Genomic DNA, 22,327 nt, shown 5'->3' on the forward strand with positions numbered 1-22,327 from the left:
CTCTACATCAATTGGTCAGAAATCATCAACATATTCAAATATGCATTAAGTGAATATGCAATCAGTTCCTCTATCACAGCTCTTGCAAAGTGAATGGAAAGTAGGTAGGTTTACCAGGCAAAACACGATGTGGGACTTGATGGGCAGCTTTTTTCACCTAACCTAATGCTATCTGTTTACTAACCTAAGAGCATGTCGAGAAACAAGTATTGTTGGGAGGGAACTTCACAACCAAAGCACATGGTTGTGTTGTTCGGCAGATCTGAAGACTAATATTCCCAGACACGGGCTTCTCTAGCCTCTGCTAATACATTATAAATCAATTATCTAAGCTGCCGGGCTGAGGTTTCTTTAATCTTTTTCTTTTATCCAATTAAAGTGTCTGACAATTCAGCTGTAGGGAATCAGATCCCTCCTTCTTCATCACACTTGAGCTTCACACAACTTCTCCCTGAGGTTTCTGTCTGCCTGGGGAGTCCTCTTGCCAATGGAGGAAAGCAGACTTTGAATTGGAAAAAAGGGGGAAAAAAATCTCATTAGTGGAAGTATACCCTTACTAGCCAGCTGAAAAATGGAAAGCGGCTAGGTAATTTATTCAATGGAATAAGGAATTGTAATGAGTCACAAAGGATCAAACAAACACAGGCCTTTGTGTCGTAATATTTTGTGTGAATTTGTTGTTTGTTTAAGGCGGCTCTGTCAGATTTCTCCCCTTTTTCTTCTTTGGGCTACACAAGCCATGTTTAGTAAAGTTACACTGGTTTTAAAAGTCTCTTGCTAGTGTCTAAATTCACTTCACTAAAACTAACATCGCAGTGTGTTGTTGTTGTCGTTTGCCACTGGATGGCCAGACAAGCCATTAGAACAGTTGCCTAGCTCAGCTCAGCTACGTTTCGTTTTTTCACGTTTACTAGTTTAGTTAAGATATATATATATATATATATATATTGCACTTGTATTTTAGTAACGGCAGCAACTGTTTGTTAGTTAATTAACAACTTACTTAGCGCATTTTGTCCATAGATCAATACAGTTTCTGTAAATCAGAAGTGGTTACATTGTAGGCTTTTATTATTTAGCTTTGTTGCGAGCTATTGATCAGTGTAACTGCATGTGTCCGGCACTGCCCTTGTCTGTATTCAGATCTAAAGCGGCCATTAATTGTGCTATTAGCAGTCCTGCCTGGGAGGGATTGCGTCATCCCAACAGCCTTGTGTCATTCAACGCAACGCAAATGTGTACCCTCCTAATTAGTTACAGGTGGAGTATTTAACAGACCCCAGGACCTCTGCACCCGCAGTCAGCACCAGCAGCCTCAGTGCACCCCTTCTGAAGGGCCCCATCTCCAAAGGATAGGGACTGTAGCTGTGAGAAGACTGCAAGGAGACGCCACACAGCAACAGCAGGCAGTCATGACTATCTCTCCGATTCCAGTCCTGCTCTCTCCTTCCTCTCGGCGTGCACCTGTACACCATTGCCTCCCTAATCCCTCTAACCTCATCTCCCTGCCTCTCCCCTCCTCCTCCCTCCCCTCCATTCACCTCTCTGGAGGTCTGTGTAACTGCTGCCACTCAGTTTCCAACAAGGCCAACTTCGCCTCCCACCACTCTCTGGATTTCCTCACTCTCACCGAGACATGGATCTCCCCTGAGAACTCCCCCTCCATCCTTGCCTCCACTGCTGTCAGTCTGTTACCTTCCATTGATTGTTTTTCCCATCTGTCTGTTAACTGTGCTACCTCCTCTTTGTTCTCCTCCCTCACCTCCTCCCTTGATTATCTCTGTCCTCTCACATCTCGTCCTGTCCGTCCCTCCCCACCTCAGCCCTGGATTTCTTCATTCTCACCTCTCTCGGACTCTGAAATTTCCTCTCTCCTCCTAGGTCACAAAACCACAACATGTGCCCTGGACCCTCTCCCCACTTGCCTCCTCTAAGCGACTGCTCCTGATCTACTCCCCTTCATCTCCTCCCTCCTCAACTCCTCACTCCTCTCTGGCTGTTTCCCCTCTGGTTTTAAACAAGCTGCTGTCAGCCCACTCCTCAAGAAACCTACCCTTGACCCCACCTCTCCTCAGAACTTCCACCCTGTCTCCCTACTCCCCTTCCTCTCAAAGACCCTTGAGCGTGCGGTCCATGATCAGCTCTCTGCATTTCTTTCCCATCACTCACTCCTTGATCCTCTTTTCCCTCCTCTGACCCTCTCATCCCCTATCGCATCTCTTCCTGTTTGTCTGCCATCTCCGCCTGGATGCACTCACACCACCTCAAGCTCAACCTCTCCATATCTGATCTCCTCTTCTCCCCCCTCTTCCTCACCTTCTGCTGACCTCTTCATCTCAATCCCCTTAGAATCTACGACACTCTCTCCCTCTTCTAGGAGTCACGCTCGATCCTGCGCTCTCCTACACCCAGCACATCACCACGTTGACACGCACCTGCAGATTCTTCCTGAGCAACATACGCCGAATCCATCCCTTCCTCAACAACTATTCGACTCAGCTGCTCATCGAGTCACTGGTCCTCTCCCGCCTGGACTACTGAAACTCCCTCCTGGCCGGCCTGCCTGCAACTACTACCCGCCGCTCCAGCTCATCCAGAACTCTGCGGCTCGTCTGGTGTCTCTCTGCCCAGATTCACACACGCTACTCCACTGCTCCGCTCCCTGCACTGGCTCCTGATACCGGCACGCATTCAGTTCAAGACACTGACCCTCACATACCGCTGTCTCGACCAGATTGCACCGAGTTACCTTCAGACCCTCGTCTCTCCATACATCCCCTCCAGACCACTGCCATCTTCTGCTGCCAGAAGACTAACACTACCTCCTCTCCACTCCCCTTCTTCCAGAACCTGCTCCTTTTCATCCCCGGTCCCTAAGTGGTGGAACGACTTTCCCATTGAAGTCAAAACAGTCTCTGACCTCCTTCCGGAGCTTACTCAAGACACATCTTTTCAGACAGTACTTGTAATTTACTCTCCTGTAAGATTGCACTTATACAATGTTTTGTAATACTTCTTGCTTTGCTTTACTAGTACTCGTGTTGTTTATTTTGATTTCCCCTATGCCCCCTTTCCCGTGACTTAACATCTTGTCTGCACTTATCAACTTTTACAATCTAGGATATAAGACCTTATATATTGTTTACTGTATATCTCGTATACACTTGCAATTTGTAAAATGTATTATGCCTTGAACTGCACTGTATTATTGCACTTTGTATTGCTCTTAGATTTTGTAAGTCGCTCTGGACAAGGGCGTCTGCTAAGAAATAAATAAATAAATAATAGTCAATACATATTCATGTTAAAGCATTACACTAAGTATATGAATAAAAACAGTATTTTTGAGCTAAATTATGTAATGTATTACATACTCAAACGCATACTCAAAGAGAAGTTGAAATTGTTTCTCGTCTGGAAACAGATGTGTTTTTGTCATAGGCAGTAGAGGATAAAATTCTAATGAAAGCATTGAATGCATCTTCAGTTCAGCTTAATGGATACATTTTATATTAAAAGTGTGTGAGCAGGGGATGCTTTTCCTGGGCTATTTTCTAGGTTACATTCTCCCAGTGTTGACCTAAATAAAAAAATAATATGGTACAAGATTGTTTCAAATCCTAGTAATTTAAAAATGGACAGTGTTTTAATTGACGCCTGATCAGGACAAGACCTGCATGCCCTTTTATCTTCATGGGACCTAGGACCAGAGTCAAACAAAACTTTGACCCACCTGCTAACTGAAAACTGCAAACCTATACTCAGTGGCAGCTTTATCTTTTGTCTGTCTTCTACAGATACAATAGCTATCAATTGCAGGTAGGTCAACATGTTAGTTAAATCCAATCATTTTCTTCATGTGGTTGGACCGTTTTTCTCCTCCTAGGCTCCGCTCAGACCTTCCCCCTGTGATTGCCTTTACCACTGAATAAGAACAGCTGCCTCTGGAGAAACTTTGACATTTTTTCAGTGGATATGGTCTCTGCAGTGGCTGGAAACAAGGATGATTTTATATTTACCTGCCAGCCAACAACAATTCCATGAGGCACTGAAAAGGTTTTAAGACTGAAGCACACCGATTTTCTGTAGGATTCAGTGTTTCAGGAGATACAATTGGGAGCAATTAATAATAGACCAACTACCTAAGTAAAGCTAGCACACTAAGCAGAGTGCAAGCAAGGATATCTCGGTGTAGTTTCTACTTCAAAGAAAGATAAACTAGATAAAAAGCCTGACCTTCACACTTTGTTCTTGTAATAATAAAATATCTGAAACAGCTATTCAGAAATTTAAAACAGAGAATTGACTAATATTTCTTTTATGCTGAATAAAGATTGTGCAATTACATATTTTATTGAATGAGAGAACATAAATCCAGTACATTTAAAGATTTTGAAAAGTACTTTTGTTAATATACAGGCACCCTTATCCAGGGCCACTTACACTTATATCACTATCTTTTTACATACAATTACCCATTTATACAGCCATGGTTTTACTGGAGCAGTCTAGGCACAGTAGTGTCCCCCACCTGGGATTAAACCCACGACCCACCACTCCAGAGCCCTAACCACTAGTCCACACTGCTGCCCAACTTAACTAATGTTGTTCCCTAGACTGTTATGAGATAAACATATACATATAATATACATCTCTCTGACACACACACACACATACATATATACACCAATCAGCCATAACATTATGACCACCTGCCTAATATTGTGTAGGTCCCCCTTTTGCCGCCAAAACAGCCCTGACTCGTCGAGGCATGGACTCCACTAGACCTCTGAAGGTGTGCTGTGGTATCTGGCACCAAGACGTTAGCAGCAGATCCTTTAAGTCCTGTAAGTTGCGCGGTGGGACCTCCATGGATCGGACTTGTTTGTCCAGCACATCCCACAGATGCTCGATTGGATTGAGATCTGGGGAATTTGGAGGCCAAGTCAACACCTTGAACTCGTGATTCATCAGACCAGGCCACCTTCTTCCATTGCTCTGTGGTCCAGTTCTGATGCTCACATGCCCATTGTAGGCGCTTTTGGCAGTGGACAGGGGTCAGCATAGGCACCCTGACTGGTCTGCAGCTATGCAGCCCCATAGGCAACAAACTGCGCTGCACTGTGTGTTCTGACACCTTTCTATCAGAACCAGCATTAACTTTTTCAGCAATTTGAGCTACAATAGCTCATCTGTTGGATCGGACCACACGGGCCAGCCTTCGCTCCCCACGTGCATCAATGAGCCTTGGCCGCCCATGACCCTGTCGCCGGTTCACTGCTTTTCCTTCCTTGGACCACTTTTGATAGGTACTGACCACTGCAGACCGGGAACACCCCACAAGAGCTGCAGTTTTGGAGATGCTCTGGCCCAGTCGTCTAGTCATCACAATTTGGCCCTTGTCAAAGTCGCTCAGATCCTTACGCTTGCCCATTTTTCCTGCTTCTAACACATCAACTTTGAGTACAAAATGTTCACTTGCTGCCTAATATATCCCACCCACTGACAGGTGCCATGATAATGAGATTATCAGTGTTATTCACTTCACCTGTCAGTGGTCATAATGTTATGGCTGATCGGTGTATGTAAGACCAGTGTTACAAATCTTGCATTGTTCTCAAAGAGATTTAAAAGTATATTTTCTATTATTCCTTCCCCAAACATCTCAGAATCCAGAATAATGCAAGAACGTAAGAACAGATATTAACGATGATCTTAAATATAGCTACCATTTCTACTCTTCACAGAAACTGCCTACTCAGGAAAGCATAGGAATGAAATTCAATCAGAAGTTAATTCTCATTAGAGGCAACTCAATACTATAACAGCAAGATGTGCAAGATTTGATTTACAAGGCAGAGACGTAATGACACACCCAAACTATTGCTGTTCAAATCATATTTGGACAGATTTGCAACTGTATCTTTCTATAATTTCCATCATTTATGTCATAAAGAAACAAGATTCCTTTTGTGAAAATGCAGCTAATATTGGACAATTTCTGTGACAATTTATGGTAATAGCTTTCTTTAGTTAATGTCATTGAAGATACTGACCAGTGCTTAATTGAATATCAGCTAGTACACAGGAAATGGGCAGTTCCTATTATGAAGGGAAGATGTCGAAAGTAAAAAGAAAGGAATTTAGCCCTCACAAATTGTCTGAAAGTGAGAGTAAGGGATACTGTTGTTAAAGGGAAATATGACTGGGCTGTATTTATTTTATATATAATTTTAATTAATTAATATTTTTGTGTCTTCAATTATTCATGAGCAAAATTTGTGGCCTACTAAGTGAATAAAATCTTGATATGCTATCACTAAAATCTTTATTAGTTTGATATTTTGATATAAATTGATTCCCCTAAAACAGATTCCACAAGTGTCACACTTTGTTTCCACCAAGACTGAAGAGACAGGATAGGTTGTAACTGCTTAAAAATAAAATAAAAACCCCATCTTATCAAATTTTTTCATTGGCATTTAGAATGAACAGTTTAATTCAGTGCTTTTGACATTTTATAGAAGCCAGCATTAAATGAAGAGCATTCAATTCATTTTTGTCACCCCTTATATCACAGTGGTCACATTCAAGGGAAACTTTATTGGGCCTCCTTATTCAGAAACAAAATGTCAAGTTGCCTTTTTCCAACAATGCAGTCATTTAGTCTCTTCTTGAATATTTTAATTATAATGATTATCTACTAATTACTCATGGGTTTTCCACAATTAATTGTACTGCTAAGAAAAAAACAACAAAGCCCTGCATGAATCAAAGATGTCAGATCAGTGAAAACAGCTCACATGCCCAATATTGATTCTTCCCCTAGTTGCGTTCTGGTTTACAGCTCAGCAGGCTTCCTTGGTTACCAAATTTAAACACATTTGATCCTCCATCTACAGCAACATGTACATTAAGACTGACCTTAAACAGCACAGAGACAAGAGAATAGGACCAAAGGAAACCAATATTCAAGCACAAAATGCTTTTCCAGTTTCTGCAGCATTGTATTCAACATTCTCAAATAATGTGGATCTGTGAATGTTCATTAGGTCCCCAAAAATAGACAACTGTAGTTCCTAATAGCAAGTTTGTTGTCCTAATGAATCCTGCTTACTGAGGCTTTGCATGAATTATCATGACTTGCTATTGTACATTGTCAAGATTAATGTGTGCATTCTACCATATACAGGTCTTTCAGATACAATGAATTACCATTTAATTTCCTAATTATTTGCAGACTTTGACCCTGAAGGACACATTGCATTGTGTTGGGGGACCATTTGTATCCAAAGAGCACTTTAACAGATCAATGGAGATGTAAAGTCGCTTCAGAATTGAATCTCATTTATTTGTTAATGGCATCTACAAATATTTATTCGCTAAGATATAAAATCTACATAATTGAAGTTCAACCTTTGTCAGTTTGACATCAACAAATTTGATTAAACTAAATGTACTGAGATTAACTAAATAAAGCAAAACAAAACAACATCAACAAGATACCCATATAATGCACAGCATATTCAATTCTGTTGTAGGTCAAACAATAACTTTGATTTAACACCATAGAACATCTAACACCATAAAATACCATTATTTTTTACTTCTCCTTCCTTTACATATATTGTTTCTTTTCAGATATATACATTTAAATCTTTATTGTTATTAATCTTGTTAATGACTGCAATGTTTGTCCCTATTGTTTGTATTTAAAAAATAATGTCACTGTTACCCGTTACAGCAAACTTGGCCCCTCCTGTGGCCCCCCTAACTAGCACCGCGGACAAAGCTCCCTCAGCACCCCCCACCCCTCGCTAACATCACGGACAAAACACCGTCAGCTGCACCTACCCCCCCAACTAACAACTCCCCCCCCAACATCGTGGACAAAACACTGCCAGCACCCCCCCCGATGGGTTAATACTACAACTGGCCCCAGCCATGCCCCCCCAGATGAAAGTGGCTAGAACCTCCACTGTTTATGTCACCTAAGTCTTGTGTAAAATGTGCTTTCCCTGTACCATTAAAAGACATCAAAATAGCTATGAGTCATTTTGCAGCGGGAGCAAGGTGACCGTACACCCTCTGTATTTCCAGGTAGTCTTTGAGACAGGACGGGCTTTCAAATTTAGCCGTAAATGGAATTAAATTAAACTCTACATTAAGCACACCTTTTCTTAGCTAAGTTTCTCTTACATTGGACTGCAGAAATGATGAAGAAGAAAATCCTTATAACATAAACAGTATTTATTTTAAATATTCAGTTTAATATGGCTTTTCATTGTGGTGTTGGTATTGTTATTTTTTCTATGGCTTTGGATAAATGTATCTCACTTATCTTCTGATCATTAATAATAAAACCGTCTTCATTTGCATTTACTCTCCCAATCAAATCAGTAATACTGCGAAGAAATGGTCGGAGAAAACGGTTTGCAACAGTAAACAGCTGATTAGTATTACGTTTGCTTGGCACAGTAATTCAGCAGCAATACTTATTTTAGCAGCGGTGTAATGGTTCATTTACATGCTAATCTCTTTCAGTTTGAGTCCAAGTGTAAAATCCTGTCCTGTCGCAGAATCTCCCTTATGGACTCTCCCTAAGCATTATAAATGAGTATTAATAAGCAATACTTCATGAAGTTCAGTTTTCTGAGATCCCCATAAAAAGAAAGTCTCTCCTTCCAAAATAGCTGCTGAAAATGGGAAACACTGCTGGTTTCACGTATCCTTTCTGGAACCCTGCCTGCCAGATTAAGGCTTTCCAGCTCTGTCACAGTCATAAACAATTCATGCGGTATAAAAGCTGTTTTAGCCACATACACTCTTGAACAAGTAGACCGGCAGATTGTTCAACTGTTCACGTTTATCGTACACCAAAAAAACAAAATGTAAATAAGCTGCATTCAGAATGACAAGCCTCATTTCACGGGAAAATCACAAAAGCAGTGTGCTTGTTAGCAGGTGTCAAATGCTGTACAAGTGTCTGTGTTGTACAGAGATGGTGCAAGAGCAACTGGAACTATAATGACTACATGGTTCAGCTGATGCCGTATAAGCAAAGGCCTATGTGTGAAAATAATACAACAACAACAACAACAACATATTTAACAGTGTTTAAAACTTATTGTAAATAGGCCTGTGTTTTTACTAAGTAGATAATCTAAACCTGTCCCAGTGGAAAACAATTAAACTGCATTTCAGGTAAAAAGAGCAAAGGGGAATTTTCTCTCTTCTTCGATGTTATTGCATACTAAATATACAGTCATGTCAATAAGATATATCACCTTGTTTACACATATTAATTGGACCCCCTGTATATTAATGTACACCTATATATGTATTGCAGAGGATAATGTATGTTTTTGACTTGGGTCCTGTTCAAACAGTTTAAAAGAGTCATCAAAACACACACAACTGTAGCCACAATTATTTCCTGAAATGAGAACAACCAGATGTTTTATAGTTGGATTATAGTATAATTTACTTTGACTGACCTTAATGAAAATTATACATTTGAGAAATGTCATAATCATCATTTATTGAATATCACAATTCCAGGAACAGGAGTTTTGAGACTTTGAAGGTGGTTTGATTAACATTTCAGAGCTTCCCTTGCATCCCTTTAGATACAATCTTTAAAGCTTGTGAGATACATCGAGGTACCCCTGGCAGACACCCACAGACCGCCACTCTCTCATCTAAACAGACACGTTGTGGGAAGCTATCACCTGTCAGATCATCGGTAACTCTCTCCAAAACAGTTACTGAACTTCCTCATCATTTATTAATCACAAGTGTCTGTTCCAAGGCTAAAGGTCCTGCTGAGCAATAGGCCATGAAAAGTATCTCTAGGGCAGTGGTTCCCTACCCCGGGGTCATGACCTCATTTGGGTCACAGCATAGAGAAATAGGGTCACAGAGTCAGTTTTGTTTGTAAATATAAAAAGAAAAATATGATACAATGATTTGAAACTGAAAGTATAAACCGCATTAACACACACAGGAATGCATACATGTGAGGGGTCAGGGACACAGTGGACAACACTGGGGTCTCGCAGTATAAAGTTGGGACCCCCACAGCCCGGGCCTCGATGCGCGCTCCCGCGCCCTTGGCGGGGGGCGGGGCCTGGCGCGAACGCCTCCTCAGCCAATCACAGCCGCGCGTCTGGGCCCGATGCGCGGGCGCGAGCGAGGCCGCGCAGGGTGAGCGTGTGCACGGCGTGGGCAGCGCAGGCAGCGCCAGTATTGCAGGCAGGCGGCGAGCTGTGCGTTTGAATTTAATGGCGGACGAAAGCTCCTAGAAGCCACATTCAGGACCATCTTCATTCAAAGAGCCGCGGACTCGGTGAGTATGGACGTCCTGTGTGTGTGAGTGCGCTGGCGTCGACACCGACACCGACACCGAGCCGGAGCTGATGGCTGGTTCCCCGGATGCTGTGGGGGTTCGTGTCCCGATTCAGTGTTACATGGATGGGATCAGGTGGCTGGGCTCTATGCACGTTTCCAGCGTGTCTCATTGTGTTATTTACATCGGGGATATGTGTGCATTTGCGTTCATTCACACTCCGTTTTGATCTGTGTAGTGTGCCTGCCATTTTTAAAGCATTTGCTCATATTCCGTGGGGTTGCCTGACACAAGAAGAGGTCTGATGTGTGATGTGCTCAACTATAAATCAAACCAGTGTATCGTTGCTCGTCCTGCCTGGGGACAGTGACAACACAAACGGCAAATAAAATGAATTTTCAATAGGTGCTGAGTTAAAATGATGCTGTTTAATAATAGATATTTACGATCGTGTAATAATAATAATAACAACAGCAGCAGCAGCAGCAGCAGTAACACCAACACGCACGCACTTCGGCAGCATTATTACTATCTTGCAGTGCAGCTAAACAAATAGTTTTGGCTTTGATTTTATTTTAGTTAAAAAATTGGATCTGTGTCCTGCATACAGTCTGACAGGTATGGCTTAGCTTTTTTTTCCGTCCGTGCAATTATTGACCACGCTTCCTTAAATGACTGACTCCATACAAATAAAACCTGACGCTTCGTACTGTGGGAATGTGTGTCTGAAAATCCTGTACAAGACGAAAATGTTGTTAATTAGTCCAAAGTAGGCAGTTGCGCGTTTGCGATTCAGTCTTAAATGAGTTCATCATTTCTTAATTGCATTGCATGTTGATTGGAAATTGCAGAGACAAGCATGCCGGAGTACCTATTATTGTTAGCACTGCTCTCCCCGTAAAACTACAGACCTCGGGTTGCTGATGGGAATGATACCATAATAAACACCGTACTGTAGGCATGTTGAGAGTCAATATTTATTTGATATGGATGTGTAACAATCACAGCACTGGGTTTCATGTCACTAAAACATGCCCACATCCAGCTCATGTTGCTGTCACTCTACACTGTATTGAGCTTTTGTAGAGAGCTGCACAAGATGATCAGATTGTGGACAGACTGTGCGTTTTTCACTAAATACACACTGCACAAATGGGGTTAGCTTAATTGCTGCTACCAAGGGCTGCAGGTAGTTTTCATTGACTATTGGCTCAGCTTTATTACTGTCGCAATGGAGTAAGAGTCACCTGAGCAAATGAGCCACTGTTCTCACAATGTGCCAGCTGAGGTGCGTAAAGGCCAGATATTCACCTCCAGCTGCCTGCATGCTCTCAGGAGGATGGCTTTTTTATTTTATTTGTATTGTCGTCATGTACATGGCACTCTCCCCTCACCTTGTTTTTGTTCCTTCCCAGTGAGATATGGAAGAGTATTGCATCTCCAAAGTAATCAAAGCATGACAACTAGATCTGGAGATTGCTGCAGTTCATGTTAAATAAATTGGTTAAAGGGCAACCCACTTCTTCTGCCTAGGTATGCAGTATTTTGTAATATTTGATAGAAGGTGGTTTAGCCCACTAATAGTAATTGGCTATAAAAAATAAGACCAGTTACCTGTGCCTGCATTCTTGTGTGACTTGTATTAATGCAACTTTCCAATCCAATACTCCTTCAGGATTTTAGTGATTGCTTGTATTTGTACGTGTACTGTGCTACTGTTTTCATTTCTCATGTGTATGAATGTGCAGACAATATGAATACCAGGATCAGACCTGTGCTTTAAGTTTCACTTTAACAATGGTTTACACTGCAGTGGCCTACATGCGGTGCTTTCTTTCAGAAGTATGAGTGGCTGATTGAAATTAATTGGTTAATGGATTCTGTTTGTACTTTGCATCGCTCCGATATTCTGCTGCTCGAGTTTTTCGGGGCAGTACAACTGGAGGTGTCTGCTGATCATTTCTCTCGGTTATCTGGTGTATTTAAAAATGAAAGGAGAAAAAACACATGCATAAATAAGACGTTCAGACATTATTTAAGAACAATGGTTTTAAAAGGCATCATGCTAATGATTGTAATTAATTCAGCTACTTACAGTTTCCTAGGTTTTTACTCTGCTTGACAAATACCGCACTGATTCCCTCAGACTTGGAGATAAAAGAACATATACTACAACTAGAATACTATGACATATTTCTTATTTTATTTATTAGTAAGGTAATTAAATCTTACTCTAGAATAATACTCAGCATTTCCTTTATTGTAGAGAGTGTATTATATTTCTTAGCAGATGCCCTCCGCTCCAGAGTCCAGAGACCTAACCGCTATTCCATACTGTTGCATTAAATGCTTTAACCATAATTCCTCTATACAGCGTAGACTCTGTGCCTTTTGAATGCTGACATTGGTATAATTGTAGAGAATTGAGGTTGTTCAATTCGCTAAATTAAGTTGCAGCCCTAATATTATGTCATTCATATTTTTGGTAACCTTTTTGTCCTCAAATAGAGGATTCAAACTAATTGTATTTCTGGTTGCACACCTGTTGTGTTCCTGTGTGAAAGAAGTGGGCAACCTTGCATTAAAGTCCTCTACATTTTATGTTTTTGCAGGGCAATTTGTTTCTGTGTAGAACTTAAATCATTATCAAGAGTTCTTAAAAGGGGTTGAGTTGTAGTTCATTGATAATCAATTAATGCAGGAGTAAACTCTAATTTGGAATCCAATTCATAGTGCTGATGCTTCTTATGTGGCGTTACCATAGAATAAAGCGAACAAACACTTGACTGCATTACCATACCACTCTTAGGGCCCTTTCTGAAAAATATCAGTTTAATATCGGAAGACATAATTGCATTTTAATGTGGTATGCATTAGGCTGCTCTTTCCTCTGCGGTGGACGTCACACACTTTAGCTATGCCAGAATACCTTCTCCAATGCGTTGTTTGCATAAGAGATTCAAAGATTTGCAAGCCTTTAGTTTCTTGGAATTAGAAGGCAACTTCAAACCTAATATAGACACCTCATACTTTTGCAAGATTAACTCCTAAATGTGGAATTGATCCCCATACATTTAAATAGATTTTGCCTAGAACAAGATAAAGGAGATTGTTTGTAGTGAAACACTCACCCTTCCTCAGTTGAAAAAGAATTAGGCCTAATGACTACTTGAAGCTTAAGTCATACAGATAAATTGATGACAGTACCTCCTCCAGGTAATATTAGTTAATGCCTTTTTAAGTATCCCCAGATCAGGGGTTCCCAATGTCTGGTGATGGAGGGCCAATTTCCTGAGTTTGCATGAGATGGGGGGCCGCAGTACAAAATGAACCACTGATTTTATTTCCTATACATTTCTGTTAGGGAACATTTATTAACTTTAATTGTTGTTTTATTATTTTCCCGCAAGTTACATGTGCAGTTTGTAATAGACAATGTTCATGAAGTGTAAAAATATACTAAATCATTCAGAAAAGGGGTGGTTGAAGGTTGGTTTTGTGGGGCTGCACCAAACATCCTTGAGGGCCGCATTTGGCCCCTGGACCGCACTTTGGGAACCCCTGCCCTAGATAATTCTAGAAAAAAATGACAGCTAGACATTAATAAGAGTTCTGATTCTTAATTAAATCCATACACCAGTACTGAAGGGAAAGCACAATGGTTTACATTTTTGGGGTATAGAAAACATAGCACATATTCATCTTGTGACCTTCTACAGGTAATTGGTTATGCCATTCTTTGTTTTCAGTGCAATCATAAAAATACGAACAGTGTAAAGCAGGGAACAAATTTATTACAGAACAAGTACATACAAAAAGTAAATATTTCTATCCTTCTATAGAAACCTTCTCTAACAAAACATCTGATAATGCTCAAGTTGTTCAGTTTGGAGGTGCATGGGGTTAAATCTTGTGATACATGTTGCTTTGTATTGTAGCTTTGTTGCAGGTGAGCTGTTGGCAACTATCTGGGACCCTCTTCTTCATGCAAAGCCCCCATAAACATGTAGGAAATTAATGCATTGAGCTTTTACGTTACATTTGCAGCCAGAATTCAAATTCTATGTAAAGCATATGTGTCGTAAAAAGCACTGTTAGCACAGGAACCAGCAGCCTTGCATAGCTTGAGATCCTGGCATTCAGTTCTGTTCTGTGAGATTGTATTTTCTAATACGATAGATCCTCATACCACTTACACCACCTGCAGTGCAAACATGATCAGTTGTGTGCTTCTACACTGGATAGTAAGGATTTGGGGGTTGTTTTCAAAAGTGAGGAATCATGTGATTTTTTGCTGCCTGCAAACAGGCACTCTGTGAGCCATTGCTCTCTGTGGTAATTGTCTATATCGTGCACACCGCGTGCTATAGAGCCGCTGTCACATTTATACACTAAGGAAATTGGTGGCGGTAGAATACAACAGGTAATCCAATGAAGTCATGTGGGCGATGTTCAATAGCAATGCTGCTCAGATGTTCGTCTCCTCATATTGCTCATCTTGTACTAATATTGCATTATGTTGGTATAACAAGTTCATGTCCATGTGCCAAGGGTACATGCTATAACTCCAGAAATGTCTTCCTTTTGAATGCAGTAGGTGTGTGAGCTATCACAATTGTTACCCTTTGAATTACCCATTGGTTTTGTTTGTGGTGAGATATGAATGATGCATTTGTGAATGTATAGATGAGTTCATACCTAGTTTATTTTTATTTTTAAAACAGTTTGTGAACCAAAATGATCGCCCTTTCTGTGTTTTTGGGGAAAAATTACTGTCTGACTAATGGCGGGTGGAGGTTTGGCCTGGGGTTCTGAGCTTAGACCTCGCAGGCTGAGTGGGGTCTGAGAGACCCTGGCTGACGCTGTCCTAGACTACTTGTGCTCTCCCTGGAGGGCATGTCAGTGCTGATTCATCTCTGTGCCATGCATTTGGATAGACGTTGAACCTGCAGGTTGAATGCCTTATTAAAGATGCATACATTTGTTTGTTATGGCCTTGGTCATGTTGAAACCCTAGGAAATCTGGATTTTGAGGAGTCAAAGCACAGGGCTTGAAGAGTTAATTCAAAATGAAAGCAGCACAGAATCAAATCGGTGACATTACAAGTACCAGTACTGTGATATTTTATAAAAATAGGAAGATGAGTTACATTTAGACTTGGCATGGTTAAGATTCAAAGACCGCAAAACGCACAGTTAAATTAAACATGGACCAATTTAAAGCAGTTCATGTAATGAAACATTAAAAACAACAATTAAAAAATACTGTAAGTGATTTAACAGGAAACATTAAAGTAGCTGCTTCACAAAGTCCATGTCAAATCTCTTCACAATGGCAACATCTGCCTTTGAAGTTGCCGTGTTCAAGTGTGAAAGTGCATCATGATGAAATGGCAAGAGGTAATGTATCAAGGTTTTGAATTGTATCGGTACCGTTGCCTGGAAAACTGTGGCCTGAGTGTGTGTATATATTTATTATTATTAATAATAATAATAATATTATTATTATTTTCTTAGAAGACGCCCTTGTCCAGGGCAACTTTCAAAATATCAGAGCAATACAAAGTGCAAAAATACAGTGCAATATACAGTATAATACAATAATACAGTGATATACACTGATCAGCCATAACATTATGACCACTGACAGGTGAAGTGAATAACACTGATAATCTTGTTATCATGGCACCTTTCAGTGGATGGGATATATTAGGCAGCAAGTGAACATTATGTCCTCAAAGTTGATGTGTTAGAAGCAGGAAAAATGGCAAGTGTAAGGATCTGAGCGACTTTGACAAGGGCCACATTGTGATGGCTAGACGACTGGGTCAGAGCATCTCCAAAACTGCAGCTCTTGTGGGGTGTTGCCGGTCTGCAGTGGTCAGTACCTATCAAAAGTGGTCCAAGGAAGGAAAAGCGGTGAACCGGCGACAGGGTCATGGGCGGCCAAGGCTCATTGATGCATGTGGGGAACGAAGGCTGGCCCGTGTGGTCCGATCCAACAGACGAGCTACTGTAGCTCAAATTGCTGACAAAGTGAATGCTGGTTCTGATAGAAAGGTGTCAGAACACACAGTGCATCGCAGTTTGTTGTATATGTGCCTACAATGGGCACGTAAGCATCAGAACTGGACCACGTGGGATGTAGTGGACAAACAAGTCCGATCCATGGAGGCCCCACCTCGCAACTTACAGGACTTAAAGGATCTGCTGCTAACGTCTTGGTGCCAGATACCACAGCACACCTTCAGAGATCTAGTGGAGTCCATGCCTCGACGGGTCAGGGTTGTTATGGCGGCAAAAGGGGGACCTACACCATATTAGGCAGGTGGTCATAATATTATGGCTGATCGGTGTGTGTTTATACAGTGTATCCAGAAAGTATTCACAGCGCTAAAAATAAAAAACAAAAAAGCACATGTACATAAGTATTCACTGCCTTTGCCATGACACTCAAAATTGAGCTCAGGTGCATTCTGTTTCCACTGATCATCCTTGAGATGTTTCTTCAACTTGTTTGGAGTCCCCCTGTGGTAAATTCCGTTGATTGGACATGATTTGGTCACACACACCTGTCTATATAAGGTCCCACAGTTAACAGTGCATGTCAGAGCACAAACCAAGCCATGAAGTCCAAGGAATTGTCTGTAGACCTCCGAGACAGGATTGTATCGAGGCACAGATCTGGGGAAGGGTACAGAAAAATCGAGCACAGTGGCCTCCTTCATACGTAAATGGAAGAAGTTTGGAACCACCAGGACTCTTCCTAGAGCTGGCCGCCTGGCCAAACTGAGTGATCGGGGGAGAAGGGCCTTAGTCAGGGAGGTGACCAAGAACCCGATGGTCACTCTGACAGAGCTCCAGCATGTCTCTGTGGAGAGAGGAGAACCTTCCAGAAGAACAACCATCTCTGCAGCACTCCACCAATCAGGCCTGTATGGTAGAGTGGCCAGACGGAAGCCACTCCTCAGTAAAAGGCACATGACGGCACATCTGGAGTTTGCCAAAAGGCACCTGAAGGACTCTCAGACCATGAGAACCAAAGATTGAACTCTTTGCCCTGAATGGCAAGCGTTATGTCTGGAGGAAACCAGGCACCGCTCATCACCTGGCCAATACCATCCCTACAGTAAAGCATGGTGTTGGCAGCATCATGCTGTGGGGATGTTTTTCAGCAGCATGAACTGGGAGACTAGTCAGGATCGAGGGAAAGATGAATGCAGCAATGTACAGAGACATCATTGATGAAAACCTGCTCCAGAGCGCTCCGGACCTCAGACTGGGGCGAAGGTTCATCTTCCAACAGACAACGACCCTAAGCACACAGCCAAGATGACAAAGGAATGGCTACAGGACAACTCTGTGAATGTCCTTGAGTGGCCCAGCCAGAGCCCAGACTTGAACCCGATTTGAACATCTCTGGAGAGATATGAAAATGGCTGTGCACCACCGCTCCCCATCCAACCTGAAAATAGGTGTGCTAAGCTTGTAGCATCATACTCAAAAAGACTTGAGTCTGTAATTGGTGCCAAAGGTGCTTCAACAAAGTATTGAGCAAAGGCTGTGAATACGTATGTACATATGTACATACATTATGTCCACTTATTTTTAATACATTTGCAAAGATTTCAAACAAACTTCTTTCACGTTGTCATTATGGGGTATAGTTTGTAGAATTATGAGGAAAATCATTAATTTAATCCATTTTGGAATAAGGCTGTACCATCACAAAATGTGGAAACAGTGAAGCGTTGTGAATACTTTCCGGATGCACTGTGTGTGTGTGTATGTGTGTGTTTGTGTATAAATAATATATATATATAATATAAAAAATCTCTGTAAAATGTTATTTATAAATCAGGCACTTAGGCTGTGGTTCAATACAATTTGAATAGAACCATAATTATGACAAAATACAGAGGACACTCTAAACACCATCATTCAATGTTTTGTTCTGTCTCTCCTTGTACTAACCCAATCACTGCTCAGTTATACTGGTATACGTTCTCGGGGCCAGTGTCGCCAGGAAGGCCACAACTTTTTTTTTGGCCTTGACTTATAATACATGTATTATAAATCTGAATATTCTACAAATGGTTTGGTAAACTGTAATGCTGCTCTTAGGTGACCAGAAGACTGTTAAATACACCACAATCAAACTGCTACAAAGAACGTATCCATTTATTAAAGAATGGCCCTGTGTGGCATGGGTGTGATTTTATATAGTAAGATGGAGCTTCAGCAAAACAGAAAAACCTACATATGACAAGACTTGTTTTCATCATGCACATCAGTTGACACACACATCATGGAGAATAATCGGGTTGCATAAAACCACTCTGGAAATAACTTGAGGAAGTTAGCTCTTTTTCAACCAAAAATGAAAATAAAACTATTAAAAAAGTTAATACATTTTCTTTATAGCAATTATCTAATCAGTTTTGTAAAAATATTGTGATGTTTCTCCGATTCGTGATTTTGACTTTTAGATTTTTTTAATCTGTGTCTTTCAAAGCTCTTTCGCTCTCGCTTTCACAATTTACAAAGCAATAACCTAGATATAGTTTGTATTCCAAATGCTCTGTGTTTCGGCATTAAAAATAAACAAACCAATAAATAAATCCAAACAGCAGAAGGCTTTGTCAAATCTAAAGATCTCTCTGAATATCATATGTGATGAGGCTGCCAAAAGTATAATGGTAGGGTATTATTTAAAATACAAAATTAAAAATAAATGGGAGTTACATTTAATATCTGATTTAGCAATAAAACTTTGAGGTTATACGTTTTGTGCTAGCGAAGTGCTTTCTCAATTCATATCAGAATCTTTAGGATTGAGGTCAGCCAGTGGTGATGGCCAGTCTGAAACATTGATTCTGTGCTCCTTCAACTATGCTGATATGTGTCTGATGGCTCTCCTTGTTTGACAGTCCATTTGTACCCAAGATTGAAATGCTTGGCAATATTTATTGGCTAAATATTCTGTAATGTTTTGGAATGCATGTGCACCAATGGATATAAAATAGATCTTCCTTCATGCTTCACATTGGTTGTGACATAAGCTTCACTTTTCTGTGTCCACATAAAAAAAAAAAAGAAAAAAAGAAAAAAAAATGTCTAGGACAAGGTTTTGTGTTTATACAATTATGTATTTTATTCTGTTTTTATTTGTTTTGTACATTTACTGTTTAAATGCACATTTACTTGTTACACTATATGATCTGAATATATTTGGACGTTACAGTGTTTATTCTCGCTCTCTATCTCTATTTTTTTATATATAATATTGATAGCCTCTTATTAAAACATGACAAATGTCATCAGTAGATTTTTTGTCAGGTAGAGATTGAGATTTAGATCTCTGAAGCATTTGTGACCCAATCATTTTGTATTTATGGCAAAGATGAGATGTACTCAAGTATATGACAGAGAGATGGCCATATTACACTAGTGTACTCTTGAGAGAGTTTATTTTAATATTTTTAATATAAGCGGTTTATTCCCCATGCCGCAAAACAGCAGAACTCACGCTCATATCCATCACGGATATTAACAGAGCTTTTCTAAGCCATAACTCATGGAGTGTGGAGTGCCCCCCCCCCCCCACCCCGATTCTTCAACAGGCACTGAATCGCACTCTAGTTTAAATCAAACTCTTTTGCAACCTAGCAATCTAGCTTCCTTTATAATGGCAGCAAAATAAGATCATAGATTTGTATTGATGACTCTTAAGATTCTTGTAATGAAATGGTTTTGCATAGTGTGGAGTGAATTTGAACACGGTGGGAAAGATGCTGTTGGGGGAAACTGTATATTATACTATCTTTACAGGAAACTTCAAAGCAAATTCAATGAGTAGCGATGATTTCTAACGTTGCACTGTTTTCTAGCAGCATGGAAGGTGCAGCTTTAGTCACACCTATCTTTCTAAATACACAGTAGGCTGGTGTAGGTGGATGTCACATGATTTATTACCAAATGTGTTATTGTATTCTTATTGGTATTTTACTTGGCCTCAAAACGTTACATGCCAGGGGCAAAGGGATCCAAAAGAGAAACAACCTATGCTTTTATCTTTAGTGTATGCATGTGTTCACATGTGCACCGTATGTTGCATCGCTACGGGCCACTGACATCGGGCCTATTTTAGAAAATTAGCCTTTTGGCAGGAAGGATTACGTAGCATAAATGTTATCTCAATCTAGATAAGCACTCAATGGCTGTGACAAATTTGTAATGACAACGAGCCTCATTTGAGGAAGATGACAAGGCTTTGGGCAGTTGGCTTATTAAAGCGCTGAACCGGACAGATCCGTTTGCACTGTGGTGTAGGACTCCGCACCGTGCATACCGAGTATCCCGGTAGTCAGTGCTTCATTGGGAGGAGGAGAGGGCTGCTGGGTTGCGCAGATGAAAGGAACGAAGACTGCATCGTCTGGTTTGTGCTCTACTTAACCATAGCCATTGTGTGATTCCCGTAGCTGGTACCACTGGAAACTCAGTGACCAAATAGAGCAATTGATGGGACACAAGTATCATTTCCTACTGTGAATGACAACAAACCTGTGATTTTTTCCCATCTTGCTTTGCGATTGGCTACCAGAAGTGGCTAACAAGGCCGCAAAGGAATTTTAATGGTTTGATGTCTGCACAACAATAATAATGATAATAGGTGTTTGAAGATTGCATCCACAGTTAGTGGTGCTGCATTTTAAAAGCTGCTAACTTATGAAAACATGATTATGCAAATACTGCAACCTTACTTTTCCACAAGCAAGAGTTTTCTTGTCTCCCTCATAATTCATGAGTTCATGTTTAAAAAAAAATCTATACAAATTGAGATCCTTAATGTTTCCTTACACCAATCAGACATAACATTATGACCACCTGCCTAATATTGTGTAGGTCCCAAAACAGCCCTGACCCATCGAGGCATGAACTCCACTAGATCTCTGAAGGTGTGCTGTGGTATCTGGCACCAAGACATTAGCAGCAGATCCTTTAAGTCCTTCTCTCCCCATGTGCATCAATGAGCCTTGGCCGCCCATGACCCTGTCGCCGGTTCAGACCTTTCCTTCCTTGGACCACTTTTGATAGGTACTGACCACTGCAGACCGGGAACACCCCACAAGAGCTGCAGTTTTGGAGATGCTCTGACCCAGTCGTCTAGCCATCACAATTTGTCCCTTGTCAAAGTCGCTCAGATCCTTACGCTTGCCCATTTTTCCTGCTTCTAACACATCAACTTTGAGGACAAAATGTTCACTTGCTGCCTAATATATCCCACCCACTGACAGGTGCCATGATAACGAGATTATCAGTGTTATTCATTTCACCTGTCAGTGGTCATAATGTTATGGCTGATCGGTGTATATCACTATTATTGTATTATACTGTATATTGCACTGTATTTTTGCACTTTGTATTGCTCTGATATTTTGAATGTCTCCCTAGACAAGGGCATCTTATAAGAAATTAATAATAATAATAATAATAATAATAAATATATACACACACACTCAGGCCACAGTTTTCCAGGCAATTGTACCGATACAAGATTATCAGTGTTATTCACTTCACCTGTCAGTGGTCATAATGTTATTGCTGATCGTTGTAAGTGCATACATCTTAGAGAAATTACTTGGAAATGCTTTCCCTCAGTGCTTTTGAACAAGAAAACATTTTTGGATGTAACTGGGCACAACAGCTGTGGCAGTGTGAATGAGCTGCTTTATTTTAATTTTATTTATACAGTAGAAAAAATTGTCACTTAACAAAGAATGTTGACTTCTCTCTGCGATTGTGATTTGAATTTGAGGAGATTGGTATTGAAGTAATTACATGTAATGCATGATTAAAAAACAAACTAAATGTAGATAAAGACTGTAATTTGAAAAGGAGACTTCTAACAGCCCAATGCGAGTACACCTAGGGTTTTATTTTTTATTTTTGTATTAATATTATTTAAAAATACATTGA

At 40.6% G+C, this 22,327-nt stretch overlaps 1 protein-coding gene across 1 annotated transcript in view; it reads left to right on the forward strand.

Annotated features, from left to right (window-relative positions):
- Positions 1–10,217: 10,217 nt before the first annotated feature.
- LOC136711685 (double-stranded RNA-specific editase 1) overlaps positions 10,218–22,327 on the forward strand; it is a 128,114-nt gene continuing 116,004 nt past the window's right edge. Inside the window, exon 1 of the mRNA XM_066688075.1 lies at positions 10,218–10,348. The gene's annotated coding sequence lies outside the window, so the exon portion shown is untranslated. The remainder of the gene's footprint in view (positions 10,349–22,327) is intronic.

This window comes from Amia ocellicauda, chromosome 16, assembly GCF_036373705.1.
Source record: "Amia ocellicauda isolate fAmiCal2 chromosome 16, fAmiCal2.hap1, whole genome shotgun sequence".
Lineage (NCBI taxonomy): Eukaryota > Metazoa > Chordata > Actinopteri > Amiiformes > Amiidae > Amia > Amia ocellicauda.